Source organism: Triturus cristatus, chromosome 8 (assembly GCF_964204655.1).
Source record: "Triturus cristatus chromosome 8, aTriCri1.1, whole genome shotgun sequence".
Taxonomy (NCBI): domain Eukaryota; kingdom Metazoa; phylum Chordata; class Amphibia; order Caudata; family Salamandridae; genus Triturus; species Triturus cristatus.
The window spans coordinates 416,868,600-416,890,815 of NC_140591.1; the positions used below are offsets into that span (position 1 = coordinate 416,868,600).

The following is a 22,216-nucleotide window of genomic DNA, read 5'->3' on the forward strand; positions in this document are numbered from 1 at the left end:
AGGTTGAGGCAAAATCATTTTCTTCATAATATAAAATCAATTGAAAATTGTGCTAAACATGTAATATGTCCTATCAAGAAAACATGTGTGCATATGCTTAGCACGGCTTCAAACCTATTTGCTTCATTTTCACTAGGTCTGGGAGTCATTTTAATTACAATGGAGTAATTTCAGTAATTCTGCATTACTTTTGATGTGGTATTACTGATAAAACACGATTATGCCCACTCTCACAATTAAGAGTAATCTGGAGGGAAAAAACCTACTTGGGGGCATATTATCAACACGGCGTTAAAATTATAGCCGCTTTAACAGCAAAAAACTGCCGCTAAAGCGGCGATAATGGGCTTGATAATATGCCGCAGAGAATTCCAATAGAAGCCCAGGTTCACACCAGAACATGGGCTTCTATGGGAATTCACAAGGGCATATTATCAAGCCCATTATCGCCGCTTTAGCGGCAGTTTTCTGCCGCTTAAAGCGGCGATAATTTTAACGCCGTTTCTTGATAATATGCCCCTTAGAGAGCACATCCAACGAGTAGCTGTTGCCCTGTTGTTCGTGTTTTGTGGAATTTACTGCTATTTTCTTAGCGCAAACTGCATTGCTGCATCCATTTTGGATGCAAGATGGCATATTGCACCAGGAAACTAGCGCTACATGCTGGCAGTAAGCTGGGGGGAAATTATACCCTAAGATCACATTTAGACAGCGCCAGCAGCTGCTAGTGCTGCTTAAAGTTTTCTGTTGCATTTAGCAGTACTTCCTGGCCCAAAATGCAGCTTTGTGTCCATTTTAGATGCAAAGGGAATTTTTGCGCTACGTAAAGAGCGCCAAATACAGGATTACTCTTCAGGCATAATTCCACATAATCGTACATAATTTTGGAGAAATTCCACATGATTACACTACACGGAATCATCTGAGCTATGCCCCCCAATCTTCACCCTGGTGCAAAATCGTTTTGCGATATGAACTAGGATAAAATGTGTTTGCTCTATTTTCCTACTGCACAAGCAGTAAAATATTAAAAGATAGTTTCCTTTTTTTGCACCAGCACAATTTCTGTAACATGGCCTCAAAGGTGGAAATAGGACAAACATATGTAACAAAAGGTGGAAATAGGTCAAACACATGTACCCCTAAAATAAACAATGCTAAATCAATTAATTGAAGCCAGTACAGAAAGGGATTCTACAGTGCTTGCTGTTTTTGAAGGGATTGTAGAAAAGGCCCCTGCACATTTTCAAAATGAGCTCAAGGTACCAGAAAATATATTAGAAAAGAGTGACATAAAAAAGACTAAAGCCTATTTTGAATTTAGGATGTACGTATTTTCAGAACTCCAAGCAAAATTCATTTTCGACATTCAGGCGCTCCCTTAACAGTAGCGAAAAGGCCACTTTTGAGGTCATTGGTTTCAATCCGGCTCCTTGTTGTTGCCACTCAGAGTGGCGCTCTACGGCAGCTGCTTACAGTGGTCTTAGTAAAGCACCGAAGTCCGAGCCAAACAATTGTGTGACGGGGACGACGGCAGAGTTTACTAAATTTTGTGGCAAGAAAACGCAAATAATGCGACATAATGCAGCACATTTTGTGCTACTATTCCTTTATTAATTTATAATTTCTACAAGTTAACACTATCCAGGCAAAGAGTTCACCTCAGTTGTACCAGCCTGACACCAGTGGTCGAAGTGGGGGGGAACGGCAGGGCACGGCGTGCCCCTACTTCTTCAATTCCAGGGATTCTGTTCCCCTACTTTTTAACTTTTGATATAAATAAAGCTCGGCGTTCCTGGCGTTCGAGGACCAGCGGCAGAGAAGTAACAGGACTCTGTCTTTTCCTTCTTACCCAGAGAAGAAAAATACAGTGTCCACTTCTGCTTTGTCGCTTCAGTTGCCCCCCCCCCTCTTTCCTTCTTCCCTCTCTTTCTGTCTAGCAGTTCTTCTCTTACAGAAAACCGAGATTTCAAGACGGGGTTTTCACACTCTTTCATCTCCTTCCTTTCCTTCCTTCTATTTGCTCCCCTGTGAAATAGATCCAAAAAAGAAAATAATTTTTGCTGGAAATGTCGTATTTTAATTCCAAAGTGCAGAATCTGGAATAAAAGGTTAAAAATAGGAAAAATAACAAAATAAAGTAAGACAGAGTGGTAGCAAACTGACCAGATTGATTTTATTCACACCCAAACACATTAGCGCCACTTTTACAGAGTTTGCCAGTGAAGCGCTATTTTTGTTTTCTTGTCTTTGTTTACCCTGGGCTTGCAACTAGTGCACCAGTCCTGGAGGTACTGCAAAGTGTGGATTGGAAAACAAAATGTGTACTGCGGCTCTGCGTTCAGGGATGTGGTCTTTTTACCATGCTGCTTACGTTTTGTAAGGATATAAGCAATGGACATTGAAATGGGTCCATTCAGGGCCCTGTAGTTATGTCCTTAACTTTTCAGGAAAAAGCACTTACTGATTTCGGAATAGTGAGTGTAAACGCATTAAGGTAACCATGATGTTCCTGCTTACATTTCACATGGTTTGCTAAATTTTACATTCCCTATGAGAGTTTGAATTTTTCCAGGATGTTGTTTCTTTTTTATGTAGGCCGCATATTGCTCTTGTCTAGTGCGTCATTTAAATTGAGCCTCATCCAGGTGCTTATAGCCGGCAGCAATTGGGTTGTAGTTGAAGGCAGTGTGAGTTTTTCTCAGTGGGTCAGTATGGTGTTCAGCGGGGGAGAGGATGTGGCACTATGGCCAGAGCTACTGAATTTGTAACTGGGGAACCAGGTTCAGCCTTAATAACCAGTCCAACAGACCACTCTCCTGAGGGAGCACAATCCCATGCTAGACCTTAGAAGGCTGAGCAAGACCTTTAAACCCTGGTGTCTTAGCACCAGCAGGTGAACCCTAGCAGTGGCAAGTGTGGGTTAACCTTCAAGGTTTGTCCATCACAATCCATACTGAAGTTCACCTCCAGTCTTGCAGACAGGCCGATGAAGCAGCACACTCTAGAGCAACACTGACTCTGTCACTGAGGTCACATGACCCTTGAGAAGGGCCAGCTCTAGGGCAGTGCAACCGGTGTGACCGCACCGGGTGCTGACTTTGGGTGGAGGCATTATGTTTGCAAGTATATTAAGGTTTTAAAAGCACTTGCTGCCTCCTTCCTGGCCTCCAACAATTTTCGGCAACAATAAAAATGTCATGATGACTCTGGTGTTTAATGTTATTCCTAGAGAGAGATCATTTTGTCTAGTGGAAATTTTGATTCATGGAAAGGTAGCTCAGAGGGTTAATGTGCCTGCTGCAAAGTACCATACAGATTGTGGGAAGTTGGCCTGGTATATGCTGTCCACTAGTTATAGTGGGCACCTTGTACCAGTCCAAACAACCTTTATTGATGATAGGTTTAAAGACAACCTTTATTGAAAGCTATCCTAGTGGTAGCTATGGAGAGCAGCCTTCAGGCTATGTTTTGAAGGAGTGTAAAGCAGTTTGGTTTACCAGATTATAACCTCTTGAATTACTAAATGAAAGGAGATCCACACAAGGTATATATAAAATATATGTATTTATTTCTAAACACTCACTACTAATCTCTTTATGAGATTAGAGTCCAAGATACACAATAATACAGTTCTAAAATGACAGTAAACAGCACAATATACACTGGGCCCTAGGGGCGGACCAAACCATATATTAAGAAAGTGGTATAAGAACCACAACTTGACTAGACACAGTGCCTAAAGCACGTGGAATCGCTGGTACCCCAAGGAACCACCCAAGGTAGTGACACAGGAGACCCACGGGGGACGCGTGCAGTGTGAGAACACAGGCGCGAGACCCGTACTATTTATGGGAAAGTTGCGGTTGGAATTTTAGAAGTTAAGGACACTTAGGAGAGGACTTTGAGCAAACCCCTTTAGACGTAGGGGGTTCTAGGGCCAGCATCCACGGGAGCATCGGAGTACTCGTTACCTCATCCAGGGAAGCCAGGTGCATAGTTGTCAAATGGTGTCGGGGATCATCATTGATTTCAATGGCGATCTGCTGCAAAGTGCTGCTGCCGGGAAGGAGGAAAGTGTCCGGTGTGATCCAAGCCTGGATCAAAGATCGGAGAACCTGAAAGCAGAGGGGACAGAGTCTGGGTCACTTGCCAGGGACCAGGGGCACGAAGCTTGACTCTGCAGCCACGAGGACCAGGAGGCGTTGATGTCAACCAGAAGCTGGATTTGAGCTGTCCCACGAAGGATGCCGAGTACTACGGTGTTGGTGCTCGTATTGAACACAACAAGCCTTGGCAACAGCAACCCACGCAGGAAGAGAAAAGATGCTTCGGTGCGGACCAGCAAGTTCCTGGGGACTCCCCAAGCAATGGAGAGACAGGGCACGTCTAGAACAATCAGGTAAGCCTAATTACAGGTAAAGTTGACTTCACAGGGACCCACCAGTCGATGGACTAGGGATCGCGAAGAGACCTCGAGAGGAAACACAAAGGGCCAGCTCACGAAACACTTGTGGAGTGTAGACGGGCAATCTTCAGTGCAAATGCTGCTCGGGGTCAGGGCTATAAGTAATCCAAAGCTCAGCTGCAGGAGTTGTTGGAAAGCTGATGCTACTGCAAAGTGACGTGGTGTCCAGGGGTTCGATTTGCACGGTCGCCATGAGGGATACGGGCCTCAGACTTGCTGTGGGCACTGATCGACCTCTAAGACCATGGAAACCCACCTCCTGTGTTGCAAAATTCTTCTGAGGCTGGCGGGAGCTTTGGAGCTGCAAACCGGTCAGATGTGTCTTTGGTGCCTGCCTTGCAGGGGAGAAACTCCTTTACTCCAAGGGAGATTCTTCACTCATCTAGTTCAATGTAGATCGTTGAAGTGCCAGGATTCAGTATCAGAGTTTCGTCCAGGTGTAATCTAAAGTCCTGTAGCCAGGGGTTCCTTTCTTATACCCAAGGAAGGGGTGGGACAAACTCTAGGGACCCACCTATGGGAGGGTCAGGAAAGAGCGGTGGCTACACCCATTTCCTTTGTCCAGTTTCGCGCCAGAGCAGGGGCTTGTAGCCCCTGCAACCGGTTTGAGCTGGACTATGCACAGGGACACAAAATAAGCCCCCAGTGCTGAACTTCAAAGCACTCTTGGAGTGCACCCACCCAGCCCCAATACACTAAAGTCTTTCTGGGAGGTGGTGACACCTCCCTGTGACAGGAAACCTATTGTCCAGGCCTCCCCTGCCAGAGTTTCGTCCAGCAGCAGAAGGGCACTCGTGTCTGTGGCTGGCAGCATCCATTTTGTGATGCCAGGGCTCTGTTAGCTGTTACCAGGTATACCGGTGCTGTCATGTCTCTCCCTCTAGAAGGGTGGGATCATACACCCACACCAGTTACTGGTGTGGGGGTAGGATTCCAAAGTGTTTGACACCAAATACAACATGTTTCCGTGCAGCCATCCCAAAGTTAGCATTTACCGTTTGGTTATAATGCACTTAAGAGTGTATGGTTTGGCTGCATCACAAACAACCCCAGAATAAAGGTTCTGAAGGCTGCAGAGGGGCTCTGCTCATGCATGGGCACCCTCTCACATAAAACCCAGCACCCTGCCTTCAGGATTGGTAAGGCCTGCCATAGGGGTGACTGATAGGTTTATATGTGCAGTGATATGGAGAGATATAGTGCACCTATATCTCAGTAAGGGGTGCATGCCCCACCTTACCCAGGCTGCAGTAGCAGACCTGTGGTGACATTTTTGAATGCTTCTCAGGGGTGGCACAATACATGCCGCAGGCCCTGGTAGGCCTCTGGTGTACCTATGCCCTTTGTACATAGTATACCATATACTAGGGACTTATAAGGGTACCCCAGAATCCAATCTGGAGTGTACCTATAGTACTTGTAATCAATTTAAGGGAGAAAGCAGATAGGCTGGGGTCCTGAATAGCAGGATCCCAGCCAGACTAAGTCGAATACCAGCAAAACACCAGGAAAAAAGTGCGGGCAACCATGCAGTCAGATTCCACCTTCCTACACAGATCACAAAGTGCACATAATGTAAATAGGTCAGTGGGCTACTGCTTTTGTCAGAGAGATACTTTTGTTACTTGCAGTTTATAAGTTAAAATCCTAACATACAACAGTGAGCTATTAACTTTCATCTAAGAGCTGCATACAAACTGCAAGGTATAAATTAGAGCGTTATGTTTTTCCCCCCAGTCTTTGATTATCATAATGTTGCAAAAAGTGTTCTTTTGGACAGAAATCAATTCTGATTATTAAAGAGAACCCCCAACCATGGTATTACGTTTTAAAATTCTGAGTTTGTTTCTCCAGACCAATCACTATTAAACTATATGGCCTAGTAGTATGGTTGTCATGTGACTCCTACACCTTGTAGTCCTTAGTCTTGTGTAACATTTTCTATACAGTGATTTACACACACATTGATTGTCTCTGAGTAATGTGTGTGATGTAAAGTGCTCTGACACCCTACACTGGTATGAGTGCGCTGTAATTCAAATTAAATGCATCTGAGAGAGAGTGTGGTTATGGAGACTTGAGGGGCACTGTTAAAGGGTGGTAGTGAGGGAATCCATGGCAGAGGTAGTCATTGGGGGGCAATACCAAACATTAATGCACAGGGCACCACCAGTTCTAAGACCGGCCCTGCCCTTGAGGCCAGTCTGCCTCACCCATAGGTAGCTCCATTGGCTTTGTCTCAGAAGTAGTAGCTGCAACTCACCAGGGATTGGCAATGCAGAATTTGCACGCACACCAAACTAAGTTCACAAACTTCACAGTCTCAATGATTCATTCACAAGCACTTTTAACATGTGCTGCTTGCTGTGAGGCCACTGGAATAAAATATGCAGCAAAGGAGGACAAAATTATGCCACAGTGTTGACTAAATTATGCATTTAAAAAAAGGCTGCAGCGAAATACAGTCTATATCCTGATATTTTATTATTTTGACATGTGTACACATGCTAACAGTCTCTGGAAAGATTTTGCCTGATTAGTACCAGTGTAAAATACAAATGCAGCAGTGAGAAAGGTGATCAGTCAACCTTTGCAATAAGCCATCCACTCCGCAGCAAAACAAGTCACATTTTTTATTAACTTGTGATACGTTTGAGCTATAAACAATTTATTAGTTTAAATGGTCAGATCATGCAGCAGATCTTGCATTATGAGGCAAATATGGCAGAGCCATAATTATATAGAAAACATTTGCAAACTAGGATATTTTGCTATTCATGTTTGAATTGCTGTTGTGGAAAAAGGGAGAAGTGCTGAGGACAGAAACTCCATGGCTCGGAGACTAATGGCTTGGGCTTCCACATTTTATCGTATTTGGGACATTCTGTGATTAGAAGCATATCCTACTTTGTGAGTGTGTTTTAATGTCAATAACTCATAATAACCTTATATAATCATGTGTATCCATTGGTTGATTAAACTGGGCAGTGAAATGCCAAACAAATCCTAAAAATTGGGATATTTGCGCATTCTGGCCACACCTCTGGCTCCGCCCACTGAGTCAATCCTTGGGTTATTCCCACCCTCTGATTCTCCGCCCACAGTTCCCCTACTTTTTTTCCCCTACTTCGATCACTGCCTGACACCCATATACAGCGACAAGCAACCAAAAAGATGGCCAGTCAAACTTTGCGAAGGGCCTTTCACTGTGCTGCAAACTTAGCTGCCTTTTTAATAACTTTTGATCCATTTGAGCTGGAAAGTATATTTGTTTGATGAAATCTGCAGATTATGCAGCAGATAATGGATTATCTGGCATATGCGGTAAATCTATAACTATGCGGATAACGCCGCATAATTCCAGTGACCCCGACCGAAGGATACAAAAATAAAGATGGATTGGGATGCGGTCCCAGTGGCTGAGACTGATTCACGCATTCCGCCTGTCACTTTTTCTGTACACTTAGTAGAGCAGATTTCATCCAAATACCAAGCAGGATTTAGGTTAAAGACCAGCACGGTGGATCAGGTATTTAGATTCATGTGTATTTGTTGGAAATATATTAATATAAGAAAGGGAAGTTTGTATGTAGCATTCATTGATTTAAGGGCTGCGTTTGACCTTGTACCCCGTAAATTACTATGGTCCACCCTTAAAGATATGGCAGTTCCTAGTGAGTTACTCAAGGAAATAATTAGACTCCACACAGGAAATTATGCTAGAGTTAGATGGGGTAAGGGAGGAGAAATTTCAAAGGCTATCCCTGTGGGTCGGGGTGTACGTCAAGGGTGTGTGTTGGCGCCCACACTCTTTTCTCTATATGTCAACAATATACCCACCTACCTAAGAGATTGTAAACATGACTCCCCGAAACTAGGAGATGAGGTGATCACCGCATTGCTTTTTGCTGATGACACAATCCTCATCTCGCAAACCCCACAAGGTCTACAAAACCTAGTAAACACTTTTAATAACTACTGTGTGGAGAAGGGGCTAGAAATAAACTCATCCAAAACAAAATATATGTCCATAAATCCTCAGAAATCCTTTAGAAAGAATGTGGCCTTAAATAACCAAAAATTGGAATATGTGGAGAGTTTTAATTACCTGGGTATCATGCTGGATAGTATGCCTTATTGGAAGGGGCAACTGGAAAAAAGTAAACTAACTTTGAAACAAAATCTATTACCTATCCTAAAGGTGCATGGCAGTAGTCAATCTAAAGCAATTACGCCGGCACTAGAACTATTCAAAGCAAAGGCTCAATCGGCAGCACTATATGGCGCCGAGGTATGGGGTTATTCCTGCAACAACACTTTCAGGAAGGAAGAAAATATCTTCATACGCAGGCTACTTAAAATACCATTAAGAACCCCGATAACTCCAGTGTTTATGGATATCAACCTCAAAAGGACTGATCATCAAGCCACATTAAGGCCATTACTCTATTGGGTTAGACTATGGACAACCCCTGAGCTGAGTGATTATAAGAATGGACTGATAGAAATAATTAGGATTGATGAGTATAAAAATATTTCATGGTTAAAACATATTTCCCAGTGGTTCACAAGGCTTGGGTTCTCCCATTTTTGGGAAAACCCTCAGAACATGTCACCACCCTTAAAAAAACTCTTGAAATCTGCTGATTGGGTATATGTTAAGAACGAAGTATCCTCTAGTTCCCTACTAGGTACGTTGACGCAGAGATTCTTGTCCATTAAGGATACTCCTGTATTCGAACAATTTATGGACGAGATAAGACCCCCTTTAGCAAAAACGCTGTATCTACAATTCAGATATGGGGTCCTGCAGATTTCCGCAAATACTAGTAGCTGGAGGGGCAATGAGGATGATAGAGGATTGTGTACCCTTTGCTCGCAAGAAGCAAAAGAAGATGATGCTCATCTACTGTTTTTCTGCCCAGTTTATAAAAAGCCAAGGGACCGATGGATTAAACCCTTATGTAAAAACATGGGGTTTAGACTTTTTAAAGAGGCAGAACGTACACTTAAGTCAAATACTTCACAACCTATAGTGTTCAGCATAAGTAGATTCCTATTCAATGTATATCTTATAAGGAATCAGATAGGCTGTAAACTGTAATATTCACAGGCTGGTCATACCATCTCCTGGCTTGGTACACTATGAATTTTATCTCTCTCCCCTTTCTTAAATATATTTTAAGAACCTTTTAAAATATTATCTGGCTTTTAATTAACTTATATTGTTTTTAGCATAGCTGAGATAGAATTTTTTGTGATTGATCTCCACATGTATTGTCTGGAATCTGGATTGTGTATTGTATATGTTTTAATATTCATGTATGTTGCTTTTATGACAAATATGTCGAAATAAAGCTTGAATTGAAATTGAAATTGAAATAGTAGAGCAGGGGCACTGCATGCAGAGTTTATATCACGTGTATTTCAGGCAGCAGGAAATGTTGACTGCCAAAGAGTACAAGATGACCTGGGACACTGCCATGCCCCCTGAAGCGTGAATTAATGCTAAGCGGCAACTCCAGGAACCATGTGTCAGGCAAGTGACACGAAAAGGCAAACCTGTTATAACAGCTGGGATAGGAAAGGAAACGAGCTGGCACTACATAGACATTACCGCATTAGTTGCACGGAGAGGCGCTTACGCCTTGTCCTTATGAAGCTCTGTTTGGACTCGGATCAATTGAAAATGGCACTTTCACTGTCATGACCGATGGCAGGTGTCTGTGAGGCGATCGATTAGTATGCATGCTGGAAATTGCTTTGTCGGATTGGATTTCACCGTCGGCGGTGCCCTTGGCCAATTCTGTCGCAAAGTGTTATAAGGCGATAAAATACGCGCCAGAACCATTATGTAAATAAAGTATTCCTCCTTAAAACCTTCTGCGAAATTGAAATGTTATAGTACCGGAAGCATGTCCCGTCTTCTCAGCGGTACGCTGGCACATACTTATTCCGCCTAATGACGTAAGTCATTTGGCTTTGGGAAATGTAATTCATTTTTTAATTTTCTTGAAATGGGAAAATACACCATCTCAGAGACCAGCTGTGCAGAACAGGAACATGGTTGGCCAGACCTTTAAAAGTGGTTCCAGTAAAATATACACAATGCTGGTTTCCGTTTAGTACTTGTAAAGCGCACGTCTGCCCGTAAGACATCTTGACACTACATAATTGTATTAGGCACACCTGGGATTCAATTAGTCTTTGGGAACCGATAGCATCTTCGGTAGCAAGTGAAAACAGACTGCAAAAACACCTCCTGCATAAGCACAGACTACGAAAACCTTCATGTTAGGAGAGATTTCATCCTACGTGTAATCCCACACTAAGGGGCCGATTCGTAAATCGGACGGACCGGAGTCCGTCCGCCACCAGTTGGGAACTGGAACCGAACGACGTCCTGTCGTCGGTTCCAGCCCAGCAAGTAGGATGCGACTGAACGCTGTTCAGTCGCAAACCTATTCTTTACAATAGGACATGCATGCTCTCATTGCAAAGAGCAGAGGTGCAGTTCATCCCTGCACCTGGTAGCAGGCACCTAATGGTGCCTGCCACTGGGTGCAGGGATCAACAGGGGAGCACCGTAGGTGCCCCTTAGGCCACGATTCGGTGGCCTTGTACCTATGGGGACAGATTCTCAATGCCTTTCTGTATCGGAAAGGCCGGCACAGAAAGGCAGTGGGTATCTGCCAATGTAGTCCCTCGGCTGGAAAGAGCCGGCCGAGGGATTACTGCAGGCTTTTTGAATAGTGGACAAGATCTCCGAGCCCGTCAGAGGCCATTTGGAAATCCAATTTGGTTTCCCTTCTGACCGACCCCATCAAAATGAGTTTGTCGGAAAGGAATCCGACCAGTCGATTACGATGTGGGCTGACGGGCTCCGACCGACCGACGGTCGGAGCCATTTCAGCCCACATCGTAATAGGGCCCTATGGCATGTGTCCTCTAACTCGTAAGGACTAGAATTAGAATGCTAAATTAAAAGAGCCTTGAAATGGGAAAGGAATGATTTGGCTGGATTTTGGCAATTATTAAAGGTATTAAGTTTTAGTAGTATGTATTAAAGATTTACATTTTATCAGTCAATATTTTGGAGGCCATGTATTTGCAGAATAAGTCTTCAATTTCTTATAAAAGGAAATTTTCTCCTGGCTAGCAATTCGATTACTGCAGATGAAAATCCATAGCTATGGAGTACCTGGTGAGGAAGAATTTACCAATCTAAGCCTATTTTGTTCTTGGAATTTAGAGGAATACACTGTGGGATAATTTTTGTGAATCAGTTTGTCCTTGTGAAACTGAGCCCTTCTACCATTTAATATGGCTTGATTCACTTACGAAGTCATTCACAGATCTACCCTACCCTTATCAAAACCTCTCAAGGCCAGCGGAGGTGGGAGGTTCAAGAAATGCACAATCCATTGACCTCAAATCTCCTACATTGCATAATCCCTGGACCTTGAACCTCCTACATTTAAACAAGAACAAAATATGAATCAATCATTCTCTCAGCAGGGTCACAACAATTTGGAATTCATGTCCACCAGATTTTGGTACCACCTCTTGTTCTACAACGTTCAAAGAGGAGCTTAAAATCCTCCTGCCTGAGAGTTGGTTGGTTACATAGATTTCACAGGAGCCCTTGTTTGCCAACCTGTAAGTCCTCTACACACTGTGTTTGGTTTACTCTTACTGAGGAATGGTCTTACTTTCTGTCTTTATTTATTTCGATTTGTTACCTATGTTAATTGTGTTCTAACCCTGGATCTGACTTGTATATTTGCTTATGTTTTGACTCCTTTATTTGGGTATGGTCAATATTTATACTTTTATGTGGGTGTTTTGATGCTCTTCAATGCCCTTGGGCTATGTTTGTACTACAAAAAAAACCGCATAAACAAATGAAATAAAAATAAATACCATAAAAGCCTAGTGCGTGGTATATATGTTTGTGGTATATGCATTATGGAACCCTGCTAAGAGGCATCACATGTAATTCTTTGAATTTAACCCCTTCCGAAACTTTAAACTTGTATACAACACACATCCCTGCTAAGGGTCTCTAGTAAAGCAAAGGATATGCCCTGGAATCAGTCATGGATGCTCTACTGGGGATCTTGGGGGTCCACCCCACTTATTAGAGTTGACACATGGGTGCTGTCTAGTCTGATTAATACAGAGAGTATCTCAGAATCTGCTCATACCTCAAGTTGTGTCAGATGTCTGTGGTGGAACTCAGCTTACTGGATTTCTGAACAGAAAGGAAAGTGGGCAAATAAATAAGATATTCAGTTTTTGGGGGGGGGTCAAGTAGTAAAAACTATGTTTCTACTGCTCCACATTCAGCTTAATTTCACTAACATTCCTTCCTCTCTATACTAACTTCTTCCATCACTGTTCCCTCCTGATCTCTATTCCCCTTGCCTTCTAATCTCTGCTACTTTCAGTTATGCTGACAATTTACATTATTTAATGATACAAACTACTTTTTAATAACACTTGCTAAAGAACAACTGCTACTTTTCAACAACTCAGGGTGTTCATTTTATCCACTTGATGACAGAGTCGACCATCCCTGTAATCAAACATGTAACCCGCAGCTTGAACATGGACCTCAACAGCCAGTTTCAATCTCTGCGCTCTCCGGCTGGCCTTCTACATGCATCCCTCTATTATTTACGCTGTCCCCTCTCTATCCCTTTTATTCTTCTCTCCTTCCCCTCTCCATTTGGCTCTCATTCAGTCTGTGGACATGCCACACCTCCATATCAATTCCTCTCATTTTTCATTCACCGCACTTCAATGTCTTTTTTTTGTTCTCTTCTCTATGCCTTCCTTACATTTGTTTTCCTCTGTCTCCTTTAGGTTTTCCTTCCCCTTTCTTCCATTCTTCCATAAGCAACATGGCTGGTGCCCGGTGGAGCTGCTAGACAGCTATTGAGAAGATTGGCCCTGGTTTCCCCCTTGACCGTCACCTACCCAGCCGGACATTGGGCACAGTTCTTCCTCGTCTCCCTTCTATGAACTCATGCACCATTGTTTCTGTTTACTGTACCTTTACTATGCTCTTGTAACTGATGTAACTTGCAACGCAACAATCCTCTTCTAAAGCGCTCTGATACCTCCGGGTCTCCCACTCAGCCGGACTTCAGACACAGTTACTTCCTCGTCTCCTCGCTGTGTCTCCCACCCCCTCCCCCACCTCTTCCCTCCTTCATTCTTTGCTTGCTCCCCTATTCCTTTCATCTCTCCCCTGAATCTCTCTCCCCGTCTGCTTTGTTTATCCTTGTGCCTATGCTCCTCTTAATCTCCCTCCCCGTCGCCCTTTTACATTACCCCCTTACCCCTCTACACGCCCTTGTGCATGCCTGTGTTTGCATGTGTTAGCAGGCACTTCCGTTTTTTCAGTGTCATAATAGTGTGGGTCAATAACGCGAAGTGAGGAATACTTTACTATCAAGGAAACAGTAAGTTTTGAGGTTTTAGTTTCTGTGCCTTCCCTGTTATTGTGAACAAATGTTGTCTTTCTCATGGCCAGTCTAACATATGGAAAAGCTCGGTGGTCTTGTACATTATGAAGAATGAATTAATGAAATCAAATTACATGCAGATTATTTGGCCTGGGTGCCAGACGTCTTGCAACATCACAGTTATTGTTGCTGATCTAGTAAGATATCATGCAGCATCTCGTGGTCAGGCTCACATTTGAGTTCGAACAAAAAAAATTATAAATGTATGCGGCAGTGAAAACAATAACAATAAACAATTTCTTTCTGTATAAAATGCATTTGTTAGATAAACAAATGAATGTGATAAAACCTGTGATGATTGTACTTTTGAAATATAAAATGGTCCTTCATGTTTTGCAATGGAAGCAATCAAAAGGAGATTGATTCACCCAACAGCATTTGGTAATATAGTAATTTCCATCTGAAGCCCACTGTATGATATATTTTAAAAAAGAGTTGAACAAATATCTGGCAGACAGTTGCACTTTCAAGCAAACCAACAAATAGGAGAACTGTTCCACCCTTCATAAATGACAACAGCAGCTCCATGGCTCCATGATCAAGTATCGCATACAAGTCTCTAGCCAAGATTCACGCTCCACACCAGTCTCCACTTAATATCAGTTCATGCTTAAACCTACTCTCCTCCAGAAAGTATGTCAATGCGAAAGGGGCAACCCTGTAATCACTAGGCGCCTGGGCAATCAATAGACCATGCAACAATAGATCACTGAAGAAGTATTTCATAAATATACTAGTGGTTTATAAATCAATTGTGTTACATTCACATTGTAGCTATACATCAATAGTAAAATACGTCAAAAGTCATAAGAAGACTTTCTTGCAAACTAAGCTAGATACTGTTTTCAATATATTTTTTAAATACGTACCTGTTAATTCTTGGTGCTCGTGTGATCACACTGTGAGAAAGGGACAATATTGAAAGGACATGTGTGTATCTTGGTAAGTCAAAAGACTAATATGAGACAGAATGATAACGCTGGAACCAACCAAATTGTATATATGGAGAATGCCTCACTTAACGGATGATATCCTAGTCTAAAGATTGTGGGGTGGCATCAACGTAGTTTCTACCCCCATTACAATTATTTGGTCATCAATAAGACAGAGTTAATTTCAAGCATGAACTACATCAGTGTCTGCATAATCTGTAATACTGCGTAAACAGACACTGATGTTTGTAGAGCTGACTCTAAATGTACACATCCAAATAGACCTGAGTGGAGTTCTCAGTTCCTTCCAAGAGTATTTTTCCGAAAGCTAAGATGCTTCATCATTATAGCTTTTCCTTACACTATGTCCACTTTGTGTTTAACCAGTCAAGTACATGGATCATTTTTTATTTATTACCCTGCGTGCTATCCCAAAATATTGTGCAACTCCACAATTCTGTTTATTCATCCTCAAAACTAATTCTGTCCTGATAATGACTCGATAATTCTGATAGGCTTGAAACACCATCAACACCACACAATAGTGTTTGGTACAGTGAAGGTCTCATAATCCAAAGAATCTTGGGAACGAGCTCTTGCTATTACATTTAGGCATATCTTTGATGATAAAATACCTAAATAATGTGGTTTCTGTGCATCTGTCTAAAGTTGGAGCAACAGCTAAGGACCACAGTACAATTTTGTCCTAGAACTACAGGCATAGTAAACTGGAAAGACATTAATGGTTCTGTACTTGTCTACTCTAAAGAAGAAGACATTAGAGAAACAAATGTATTTCTGTTAGTTATAGCAGGTACCTGTTTAACTCTTTTTCCCTTTCTAATTCTGGATGTTTGGTTACTAACATAAGAAGTAATAGTCCATTGAATTTTTCATAGAGAACCTAATTATTAAAAGAAAACCTAATGGAAAGAACTGCTACATAAGACTGTGATGTATTCTCTGAAAACGTAAGAAGTATTAGTTACTACTAAGCAGTTTGAAGTTGGTCCGTCTACAGATCCTGCAATGGCAATTAAAATCAATAGCGCATTGAGGAGTTTCATGTAACTCGTCACTTTTATTACGGAGGAGGGAAAACAGATGGGAAAATCTTTTTGTACATTGTTCAATCTAGACAGGCTTTGCAAATTTTACTTTTGATTTTGATCAATGCTGAGTTAAGACCTAATTACGAGTTTGGTGGTCCCTAGGACCGCCAAACTCGCAGTGGAGGTGCGATGGTGGTTGAGGACTGCTGCATTAGCGGTCCGACTGCCATATTACGAGTACGTCGGTTGGACCACCATGAGACCGCTGCAACTGCCAGGGATCAATGATCCCTGGCATTGACGCGGCAGTCTTGAGGCCACAATATGCATGGTGGTGCTGCTGTGACACTGCCAAGCATATTGCGAGTTCCTTCACCACCAGCAGTCTCATGGCAGTTCTCACACCATGAAAATTGTGGCAGTGGGGAAACTTGGGGGCCCTACCCCCTATCCCCCCGGGCCTAGGGATGCATGAAGAGGGGGACTTGGTATGCTCCCCCGTCTGTTTGCACCCACAGGGCCCCGTGGGGGGCGTTTTTATTACAGGGCCGTTTTTGCAGCATAGCTGCAAAATCGGCCCTGTAACAAAATCGGCCGAAAACCGGCCCTGGCAAAGAGCTCGGCGGCACCCCCAAGCCCCGGGGGGCCGGCCGAGCACTTTGCCAGGGCCGGTTTTGGTTCCCAGTCTGGCCCTGCCACAGTTCCAGCACTGCATGAATTTTACAGTCCATCCCGTGCTGGAACGCGCGGTGGCAGGCCCACAGCGCTGCCTTTCTAACGCTCTCCTAGGAGCCTTTGAAAGGCAGCGCTGTGGGCCCGCTGCCGCAGGACCGCCCACCCATCCGAATTACAATTTGTAATCTGGCGGGCAGTCGGCCAAAGCCGTAATCAGGCCCTAAGTATGTTTGCTTTTGTGTAGTCTACATTGAAAGCTGTGTTTTGTCTGACATGGTTACGACTGAATGCATGTCTTCTCTTGCTGTGAAGTAAACTAATCACTGCAGGTGGGTATTTAATTATACATTGAGAGTGAAAAGAAGTCGATAATTGTGGGCATACCTCAAACCAGGCTCACCACTGGCCGGTGGGAGGGTGAATGTAACTATTTATGAAGTACCTTTTCAAAGTGTGCTGCCTTTGAATCAACGTAAAAAATGTATTTCTATGTAAAGACTGGAATCAAGTTAAACATCAGACACTTTGCAACATAACATTTTGTGTTGAGTTTCTTCGTACAGTAGAGAAAAAACAACAATTCGCACAAGATTACAATTGATTTTGAATCATGATAGAAACAAAGAATTGGTTTTGAAATGATGAAAGTTACAAAGGAAATTGGTTTGATGCTTTCATAAAAAAATGAACTGGAAAAATCGATACTATTTGAAGAACCAGCTTGATATGGTTTGGAGGGGCAAAAAGTGATTCCTTTGCTGCAGGTTAATCGGCAAATTATGAAAAAAAGTCAGGTTTGATTGTGTGGTTTCCTGGGCATCCTCTCATTCCACCATTATGCCCATCTTGAACATGAGCACTAACATGCAAGAGCGAACTGATGGCGCACCAGTATGCAGCCGCTCCAGTCCATGCATGTGCTGTGCACTTGCCTTCTCACATGCAAACTACAACTAAGGAAGCAGGAACCAAGTCCGCACTACAGGGGAACCATTTTAGTCGCTGTACAGAAATATGATGAGTGAGTTGTGCTGCTGTAGAACAGCCCTGGGCACTGCAAAAACAAACTGAAAAAACGTAACACTTGCCTACAAGATGGAAACCAATGCTGGTTAGCCTTCTTTGGTCCTATGAGTGGAGGAATTTAACCCAGAGCAAGAACTCAGGGTCACATTCCACCTCCCACAGTTTCAAGTGTGTGTGGGTCTGAAATTATCAGGCGCCCAAACTCCAGTTCTGATCTTTCCGGCACAGAAACAACAGAACTTGTGAGATGCTACTGGGAGTGCAGGCATCAGCACAAGGGATACAGACATTTGCTATGACTGCTCTAAAATGTCACCCCTAGCCCTCCCCTTTAACGTGTCCCCCCTGCTCTGACTGACAGAACATGGTTGCGGAAAACACCACAGAAAATATCAGGTACCTCTAGATCAGGGTTCTCCAAAGCCGGTTCTGGAGGACCAGTTCCAAGCCTGATTTTTAAGTCAACTACATTTATCAGAATTAGGCTATGCTAAAAATCTCGGAGAACCCTGCTAGATCAGTGCTTTCGATGGGCCAATACTCACAGGTACTAAGTACTGGTACTTCAGTTCATAAGGCTTTATTCGGAGCTTAAACACAAGTCCATAAAAGCAAAACAAATACAATATACATCACCATAATAAAACAGCATACAGATTACATGGTTAAAACATTCAAATGATTAAAAAAGCATACTGGGTCTTGCTTTGATGGCTGAAAGGAGGAAGGTAGCAGTAAAAAAGCAAACATCAGGATAAGGTTTAAAAAGCAACTTCATGGCGTCTTGCATATTCCTAACTCCGTATTTTAACAGTATAGGCTTAAGGTAGGCTTGACGAAAATTACCGTATAAATTACACAATAATAAAAAGTGCATGGTGCTTTGGACTGAAACATTATCACAAGGACAGGGGCCAACCGGCTGCTTTTTAATACACGGGTAGGCCACCAAAAGGTGCACTATCCCAAACCTTAATCTTGTAATGACGTACCGGTGGGAAGGGCGAGTGACTATACTTAAATAAGGCTGAAATCCTTCTGTTTCACAGAATCTATCGTAAAACATACAAGTACTTAAGTTATTACTAGTCCTTTCCCGTACTGGTACTTCTTTATTTTCTCCTCTTGAGTACCGGAACTTTCATCAGGCAAGGAGAGTACCGGTACTCATAAGAGCCATGCCTTGATGCAGGTGGTGCGCTGCTTATTTTCTTGTACCTCAGCAGCACCTTTAACACATCCTGCACTGATTCACAGTGGAAGCCTGGGCTGGCTGAGCTGGTATTAGAGTCCCAGAATACACCAGGGCACAGCACTCTGCAAGTGCTACTTTTAGTCACCAGAGCACCGGTGTGGCTGCAAGGTGTTTAGTTTATCCCTCGATTTTGTACAGTGAGGGTAGAGAGGTGACTGTAAAACTCTTGGGTGGGGGTGTGAGACGCACTGTTCAGGGCAGTTCAGCTATTTTAGCATGCTCCTTGTTTTAAATGACTGAAAATCTTCACCCATCAGCAATTTAAATTAAAGTTATTTACTTGAAATTAAATCCCTGCCCTCTGCATCAATTTTCTTATTAACTTCAAAGACAAAAAAAGAAAAAAACTAAAAGGCAAATAGCTTTAAAAAATATATAAACTTTTTACAGAATGGTTTGGTGCTTTTAAAACCTGCAAATTCTTGTTTGTTTTTGGAAACCAGACATAAATCTAATGTGATACAAGACTCAATGGAATGTATTTCACTTTCAGGAAGTTCTGGATTTTACCTGGTACAGCGATTATGGGGCTTGTTGCTTCCAACATGCAAAGCTTTGATGGCAAAAGTTAGATACTGGTCAAACATACGTCACGTAACATGGAGCTACTTGGGAGCTACCAAGCCCCTGTCCATATATTTGTTGGGTGTACACATACTTCATCCGTATAAACAAATATCAACCATGACCATTGTTTTGGCTTTTGTTACAGAGAATAAGGAATCCTTTCAGGGCACTTTTTCAGGCAGAGGCTGTCAATTCATCTAGGCTGTCTCTGAATCCTTCTACCTCTTGACATCTGTTTAGATAAGGGATAAGATCAATCCTGGCAGAGTATGCATCCTCCACACCAGAGGCACCTCAGATGCCCTAAGTGGAAATATTATGCAGGAGGAGGTAGGTGCACTTGCTGGAGAGATCTGAGCCATAATAATCAAAGGTTCAATTCACCATAAAATTGCATAGGGGGTCACTGTACTTGCTGGAAAGCACAGCATGCAAGAGATTCGTTTTTATGTAGATAGCTCAGTTGGTTACTGTTTTTATTGCAGAGATCCTTGTATTACCTGCAGGCCAGAAGTAAAAATCTTTATGATATAGCTAATTGAGTTATGACCATGCATCAAGGAGCAGCATGTCAGTGGCAAGGCATATATTAGCCATTTCCTCAATCTCTTGTTATTTTAAGGTTGCTAAAAAATAGTTTTACTTTGGGTAGTAATAAACATTTATTAGAAAATGCTATTTAAACGACTGTTAGTGTAATGCGGCAAGCGCAAGGTAAGTGGTTTTATCTATTTGTTTATTTACTTTTCACTATCCCGTCGAATGTCGAACTCCACTAACCCACCCCCCCCACCCAGCCTCACTGCCCACAGCATTTACCTGCGCGAGCCGCCACTGGCACTTATTTTTTCTCCATTTAAAGCACTGCTCTAGATCTGTGTGGTTATTACCCAAGGTGAGGAGAAAATTCATAATTGCTTTTTTTCGGTGCAGAGATACCGGCTGAAATGAGAGATTGCTGTTCTACACTATTGTGAATGTATTTATATAGCACTTACGACCCCCGACGAGGCATTGAAGGCCTGCACTAAAAAGTGACACACACAAAATGATCCCAACACCAGTGAGATATCTATATAGTCCAGCTCATTCCAATACAGGCCAAATGGCCATCCCAAACAGTGGTTGTAGCGCTGCCTTTCTTCTTCCTCTGCAATTTTTTTCAGTATCCTTTTAAGAATCTACAGAAAACACATTTTATTTCCTCGTTGTGCTGGAGCTGGAACCGTATTTTAAGATTCTGTCAAAGTAGGACGCCAAAAGTGTCTATAAAATGACTCTAAAGTAAATGTAAATTTAGATTGCTGTCACAAGTGGATGCTCGGTTTTGTTAAGACGTTAGGTTGGAACAGCGTTTTCCCCAGTAACTTTACATCTTTCTACATAAATATTCTGACTGGCTCCCTAAACCCTGATAAAAAACAGGATTACATTTATTCTCATGTGTAATGAGCCTGCATCAAGCCCCAGCAATAAAGAGTACCCTGAAATCATAAAAATGCAATCTAGACAGCAGTGTTCCTGCTAGGAGGGAAACATTAAAGAGCCGCAGGCATTTCCACTGCTCTGAATTCAATGTAGGAATATTAATATTTTGTGGCAATCGTGCAATTTTTATTTGAATACATTTCGGGGTGCCTGCTATCCGAATCCTTAGTGCGATGCTCCAGCTAGCACAATTCCCTAGTCCTCTACCCGATGGTATTACTAAAGCCAGGCCCTCCTATCATTCTTGGGGCCGTATTACAATAAGTGCACCGGGGGTGCAACGAGCGTTTTGCACCCGAATTGCGCGGCCCCGGGGCGCTTTGGTATTATAGAAGGGGGCGCAAACGCTTGTGCGTCCCCTTCTATAATACTGATGAAGCTGGCTCACTTAAAGCGCCAGCGCTATCTTCAGAGAGTGTTCCCTCATTTGCAAAGGGGCGTGCCCAATGCAAATGAGGGAATTCCTTTGACTCTGTGCCTGCGCCATATTACAGAAGCGGGCTCATTCAAAGGAGCCCTCAGGAGGCGAATTGACAATGCGCCATTTAAAAGGTGGTGCACTGTCAGTGCACCTCCTGATTGCAGCCTTCTGAAGGGGGTAAAGGGGGTTCCATGGACCCCCCAGACATCCCCTTAGAGGCGGGTGCAGTCACTGACTGCACCCGACTGCAAGGGAAACTCTATTACCCTGTAAAAGTGAAGGCAGGTGCCGCCTGCACCGTGAAAACACGGAGCAGCTGCTCTGTGTTTTCACATGAATGTGCTGCCCAAAGTGCAGCATGAGTTCGCGGCTGCCTTGGGGAGAGCGCATACATCATTAAAGGGCGCATTGTAATTGTTTGTGCCAGCGCATTTTTGTTATCTGTATAGTCTCTTTATTAAAGATAAGACAAATAACACATGACAAACCGGCGCATTTTTTAAAAGGTAGGACAGGCGCAAATAATCACAATGTATAATACAGCCCCTGGTGTCGAACCACTGCCCCACAGTTCATGCTGTCGTTCGTTACACCGTAACTACCCTTATTCTGAAGTGAAGAAAGTGCCTATTATCCATAAAACACTTACGATTCATACAACACCTCCGATACAAAAATAGCCTTTATGGGGAGCCGGGTAGAAATGTGTTTTAGGGAACTGAGCACCACAAATACCCTCAGAATAAATAGAGCTGTGGTTTAGTTTTGTGTTTCATTTAATTGAATTGTAATTACCTTT

General features: G+C 42.9%; 1 protein-coding gene across 3 annotated transcripts in view; it reads right to left on the reverse strand.

Moving 5' to 3' along the window:
• The window catches only part of ENOX1 (ecto-NOX disulfide-thiol exchanger 1), a 2,037,207-nt gene that overhangs the window by 150,196 nt on the left and 1,864,795 nt on the right, over window positions 1–22,216 (reverse strand). The window lies entirely within an intron of this gene.